The sequence below is a fragment of the Numida meleagris genome, chromosome 11 (assembly GCF_002078875.1).
Source record: "Numida meleagris isolate 19003 breed g44 Domestic line chromosome 11, NumMel1.0, whole genome shotgun sequence".
In the NCBI taxonomy this organism is placed as follows: Eukaryota; Metazoa; Chordata; class Aves; order Galliformes; family Numididae; genus Numida; species Numida meleagris.
In genome coordinates, this window is record NC_034419.1 from 18,634,411 (window position 1) to 18,640,566 (window position 6,156).

The 6,156-nt window shown below is 51.2% G+C and overlaps 1 long non-coding RNA gene across 1 annotated transcript; it reads right to left on the reverse strand.

The window, feature by feature from the left end:
* Positions 2,269–3,848, reverse strand: LOC110404994. Its single transcript, XR_002442631.1, has 2 exons — positions 3,722–3,848; positions 2,269–2,997 (listed from the first exon to the last, which is right to left on the reverse strand). It is a non-coding gene; the product is annotated as an uncharacterized LOC110404994 (long non-coding RNA).

Sequence of the window (6,156 nt, forward strand, 5' to 3'; positions counted from 1 at the left end):
AGAATTTACTGGTAGAACTACAGAATGTTTTATGAAGGTTGTTTCATGCTAATGAACTGATAGATACTTTGTAGAGGAATGCCATGGAAATCCTTTTGTTGCTGTGTCTTGGCACAGAAGACTTGTGCTGTCTTTCCCTGTGAAGGAATTCATTTCACTCCTTTTCATTATTTATAACTATTTTCATTCTGAACCATTCACCTCTGAGACCTCAGTGTGACGTTCCCCTGGAAGGACCTCCCCAGTGGGACCGTTCCAGCACTCATCGAGGCCAGCTGGAATGCAGCTGTTCCCCCGCAGCGCAATGAGGAGTCAATCACAACGAGGGCAAATGATCCCTCTTGCTTGACCTGTGGAGTCTGGCAGCGGGGCAGCCCCATACTTAGAAGTGTCGTCCGTGTAGCAGGGAGGCTCTAGGAGGTGTCCTGGTCCCCCAGAGATGTTTTCTTCCATTTCTGCGTGGCTGGTGCTACGCTCATCAGGAATAGAAGTCGAGGCCTGATGTGAGCCCCTCCTGCCATCTTCCCGAGCCGCGTGGTGATGAAGTCCGAGCTGGAAGGCTATCAGCAAGCTGCTGTTTGGGCATGATTTCCATTGAAAGGAAATACGTTGCTGGGAATATTGCACGTGTAGGTTAATTTGGAGGTAATTTTGAAGGGAGAGAACTCATAGGGTGTTGTTCAGTCACCTCTGCACCGCAGCTGAGAAATGGGAGCAATTGGTGAGATAAAGCGTGGACTGCTCCTCTTGCAAAACACCGAGAAGTAAACTGTGAACTGATGCAATGAATCCTTGAGACCCCAGACAAGGATGACAAACAAAAGGAGGAAGGTTTGCGGGTCACAGATTTATCAGAGAGCGCGGCATAAAGAAAACTGTTAGCACAAACTGCACCTGGAATGGCCAGATCAATATTGACTGATGTGGAAGAAGGGAAAGGAGAAGGAGGCAGCCTTTATCTGAGAGCAGGCACAGACAGCGGGAGAGAGGCAGGCAGCCATGGAAAAGGAAACGTCATCTCATGAGAATCATGAAGGGCTGTAAAATCAAGGAGTCCAAGATTGGAAGGGCTTTGGTAAATACTAATAAATAAAGAAGCACCCACGTGCGTGCCTTTAGAGGCTGAATTACAGGCTGCCGGCCAGGTCCCGAAGGAAGCCGGGGGTGCACGGACAGCAAGAGGTGGTGGTGAGCACTGGAGCCTGAGGGGAGCAGGGCTGGGGAGCCCCATCCCAGGGCTGGGCAAAGCAGCCCACAGTTATAAATTAAGTTCTGTCCCTTCCGTGGCTGAACTTTGCCCTCTCCCCGTAATTTACTGTGGGCACGATAGCGCTTCTCGCTTGTCTTCACCTCCGCGTCTGTATAGCAGCAGGCAACGATTATCTCAGGGCAGCTCTCTGCGCCTTTGACATCCCTTAATTAAACTATGACATTTGCTAAGTACGGAAGAGAAAAATACTGGAGGAAAAAAAAAAAAAACCCACTGCATTCTCATTAGCCCACTGTATTCATGAGACTTTGGGTGCCACACAGGAGATCGGTACAAAGGATATTTTTAATGAGCTTTAGTAAAGGTGCCTTTGCTTTTAGTTTGTTCCTAATTGTATGAGCTTTGATCTTGATTTCTTCTGGAGAAATCTTACTGTGCACTTAGATATACCCGAACAGCTTTTCTTTAGCCAGTTTCTCGGAAAGGAAAAATGTTTCCAGTGGAAGATGGTTCCAGTGGAGGTTTCACTGAGAGCATCTTTGGGGTCTGGCCTGATGAGAGCCACCAATAGGCTCTGCATAAGGAAGAAAGCGTGCTCAAGTGGTACAGATGCACTGAGACAGATGAACTCACATGCCAAACTGAGGGGGGGGTTTCATGCTCACCTATCACACACAGAGTTGAGGAAAGTTTTAGAAATAGCTAAAAGCAGCTGAGGACCCAAACCCACTAATGGCCAGAGACTTCTTGGCTGGCTCACTCTCCTCTTCAGCATGTCTCCAGCAAGTCCCCTGGAGGGGTATTCCTGCCACACAGCACCTCTCCACTCCTAACCCCGATGCACTTAGCACTGTGCCCATCCTGGAAGACAGCTGAAATCTGATTTTTTTTATTTTTTCTGATAGGAATCATTCAGTGTTTTTCTTACCAGCAAAGCAATCAAACAAGATATGAATTCAAGGTAATTTTAAAGCTGTTTTTAAATTTGTCTTGGCATTTTGCTTCTTGACAGACCCATACACAGGGGCCTCTGTAATCATTGCAAGGGAATGGCAAGGCAGCAGCAAATTAAGTTTTTATTCAGGAGAGATCACGTCTGGAGGTGTTTCTGTTTCAGACCATGGCTTTACAGCTGAGGTTGCCAGCAGCGACGCTCATTTGAGCTGTGCTGGGCTTACTGGGTGAAGAGCCTTCGCTTCAGAGAGAGCTCAGGGGCTGCCTTAAATTAGTGCTGCTTCACACTAGAGCCTTAGGTTTGGCGCTGGGGGCAGCTGGCAGGATGACAATCTGCGAGTGCAATCTGTAGCACAGAGCAGCTGCACTTGGACTGCGAGCCTTCCTCTCTCCGCTGCAAGCACAGGATAAAACATGCTGGGACTTCCTCGGTACCCCGCCACGCACTCCCTTCTCCAGTGCCTTTTCATCTTCCTTTCCATGAATATTAACAGCAGTCCTTCTGCTTTGAAAAGCGGCAGCGCTCAGATACCTGCAGACATGCCTCCTGAAGTCCCTGCAGTGCTCACTCCATCTCTCCCAGTTGGGTTTTGCAGTGAGGTTGCTCAGCCTCAGCCCCAGATGCTCTGTGGTTCTGCAGTGAAGACAAGCCTCGCGCAGCCCATCCACCTGTAGGACACTTGGGCAGTCAGGTGCACCAGTGGCTCCTTGCCACTGTTGGACTGGGCTGAGTTTAAACGGCAGCCACTCAGTTACCAAAACCCTGCCCTTCACTTTTGGGTGCTTGGAGGTCACCGTCAGGAGACCACACCGATCTGGGCTTCAGTTCTTCCCTGGAGATAGGTTTACAAAAGATAGGAAGAGAGAAAAGCCTGAAGCTTCAGCTACTCTCCCAGATTAAGTCGCAGCACAGTGAAAGTTATCTGCAGCCCTCCCCGTCAGCATGCGTCTGCAGTTCATTAATCATGACTCAATGGAAAATCTCACTTTTATTGGAGTGAGTGAGTGCTGCTGAGAGGCAGGTCTGCTGCCACGGGTGACATCCTGTTTGGAAGGTGCACACCTAACCTTTAGAGATGCTGTGGAAGCACTTTTGTCCCCTCATCTTCTGGGTGTTTGCTCCTTTTTTTGCCTTAGCTATCGGCAGATTGCCGTGATTAAGCTATTTGGAGAATAAATCACTGCCCCATGAGCAGTACATAATCAAACAGATAAGTCTTGCGTTTCACCCTTGTCTCTCTCACTCCCACACATGACTTTGCATGTGAATCTTTAAGACCTGTGTGCCCTATATTTCTTCGCTCTAATGCTGCAATTAATCGCATTACATAACCAGCCTACTGCTGTTTCTAATTAAAATTTTCAGGGGAGGGGAGGTGGAAAGAAGAGCCCTGCATTTAAATAATGTGAAGGGTCTGTCTCGCGGTGACAATGCCAGGAAAGGCAGAGGGACGGCTCCCTCCATCCTCCATCCTCCGTCCTCCATCCTCACCCCCGTGCGCCGGCGGCCCCACGTTATGCAACGTCCCACGCCGGGGCTGACTCACGCGCTCTTACCTCACCGGGGACAGGCTAAAAATAGGGTTTCATTCTTAACTCTGCACAGCCGGGCTCTGCCTCGCTTCCAAGAAGACCCTTGGCAGGATTAAAATAGAGCAAGTCCTGCGCTTTGTTTCCTGCCGGAGATGCCTGCCCCGCACCCTTGCACAACTGCTGTTTGTTTGTCTGGGGTTGCAGCGAGCGTGCTGGATGCACTCCAAGGCAGGCACGGTGCAGCGGGCAGAGGCCGGGCTGGGGAACTGGGGAACCACTGCCCTGCAGCCAGCCCGCAGCCTGAGGTAGGGACTTCAGGTGGGAGGGATGCTCAGCCCCGGAGCGGGAGGGAGGGCATTGCCAGCCCCAGATGGGAGATGCAGGGAGAGCCACTTCATTTTGCTGACAAATAGCTTTGTTCTGCATCTCCAGCATGGAGGAGCGAGGTGGCTGCACTGCAAGCAGGAGCAGCCAACGCCGGCCGCGGCCGGGCTTCAGCACTGCCGACATGAAGGCAGGAAGGAAGCAGACAGGGATGCCTGCTCTGGCAGCGTGCCACGGCCTGGCAGGGCTCCACATCCCCTCTGGTGCCCATGGGGTGCATGTGCCTCGTCCCACACGCTCCTCACGTGCTCCTTCGCGAGGCCGCTCTCCTTCTGCAACAAAGCGGCTCCTGGCCCTCATGGGCAGCCTGCGCTCTGAAAAGCTGGAGAGCAGGGAAACTCCTGGATGGAATGGAACACGTGAAACCTCCAGCAGCTGATGTGCGGCTGGTGGCCGGCCTGGCTGCCTGGAGCAGCACTGAGCTGTCGGTCAGTGCGGGGCAGCGCTGCGCGGCCTCCACAGGCCTCACTTGGGCCCAACAGCGCCTGGGGGCTTTATCCCTACACTTCCTGTCCTACCGACACCGAGAGTGACCAAGTGATATGTAAAACATCCCCGGTTTTGCTTTGAGCTGCCTTTTTGGAAGCACCGTCTCTTTCTAAATTGGCTTGTTTCACCTGGGATTTGGGCTCAGGCCGGGAAACAGCAGCACGCTGGGTGCATTGCTGCTGGGGCAGCTTATGGCATGGCTTCGCTGCTCCTGTTTAGCCGATTAGACACGCTCACTGCAGGTTTACCATAATGACAGAGTTTCTTAAACATAAATCTTGTGCTTAGGGAGATGCGTGACCATTCATTGATTCCAGAGCTAACTTTACAGAGTATCTGTAAGGAATTTTAATCAGATTATAAGTAATGTATCTACTTTCTCCAAGCCATGTAAAGACGTGCCTTCTTTAACTTCCCGCTTCACTCCAAGGGCACAGACACTCCTCGGGCAGGTTGTTGTGCCCAGTTTTGCTCCTGGCTTTCTGTCCTTGCCACACAGCCCCTGTCCTGCAACCCCACAGGGCCCTGCACATTGGTGTCTGCAGCCCCTGTCAATTCTCGCATCTTCAGGCCTGCCCAGCCTCGGTGGCAGCTCCTCACACAGCCATCACTCCATGGCAAGGTGAATCTGCGCTCCCTCTGCTCATTAGGTGCAGAGGACAAGCATTGCCTCAGCTTCTTGTGTCTGTGGTATGTGGCTGCAGCACCTCCAGGAATCCATCGTGGCTGATGGTCCCGCTGAACATGAACCTGGCCAACACTTTCTGCTGGAAAGTCGTCTACATGCCTCTTGTCCTGGGGCTTCCTTGCAGACAGGAGCTCAGTGATACTTTGTGAATAGAGGTGGCAGGAGGCATTGGTGCCAGCAGGACGGCTGGGGTGTTTCCTTGGGTGCTGCTGCAGGGAACTTTGAGAAAGAAAGCCAGTAGCCCTGAAGGAAGCCTCGGTGAAGAGGAAGGAGATGCTGGCTAACTGCGAGGAGACAACAGCAGAGGGAGGAAGGAATAGGAGGACTGTTCTAGGGAAGAGGCACTTTAAGAAAAAAAGTAAGGACCAGAACAAGGGGCAGCAACAAGAAAAAAGGCAAAAAATTTAAATATGGGAGCATGCAAGGAACAAAGTTAATAAACAAGAGGATGGAGCAACAGTAGAAAGAGAGGAGCGGTCTGTGAAAAGGAGAAAGGCGGGCTTCTTCATTTTGCTGGCACATTGGTGATACATGCCCTACATCACTGCAGAAGTGTAGGAAAGGGTGCAGGAGGAAGTACTGGAGCCTAATTACTACCTCCTGTTATTTGGGACAAGTGTTTTAAATTTGCATTCTGCTCTGACAAGCAATACTCCCTCTAATGATCTCAAGTCTTGGTTTGGAGCTGGGAAAAGGAGATTTCTGGATAACATAAAAGTAAGTCCTGGCCTTGGAGATGGGAGCAGAACACGCAGCAGTGTGCTGGGAGCCAGGTGCTTTGCTCTGTCATTTCTTTAATGCTGTCTATGGCTGGAAGAGAAATCTGTCTCTGGCTCTGCTTGCTCTGCCATGATCTGAAAGCTAAGCAGGGGAAGTTGACAGAGACGCTCTCCTTTGT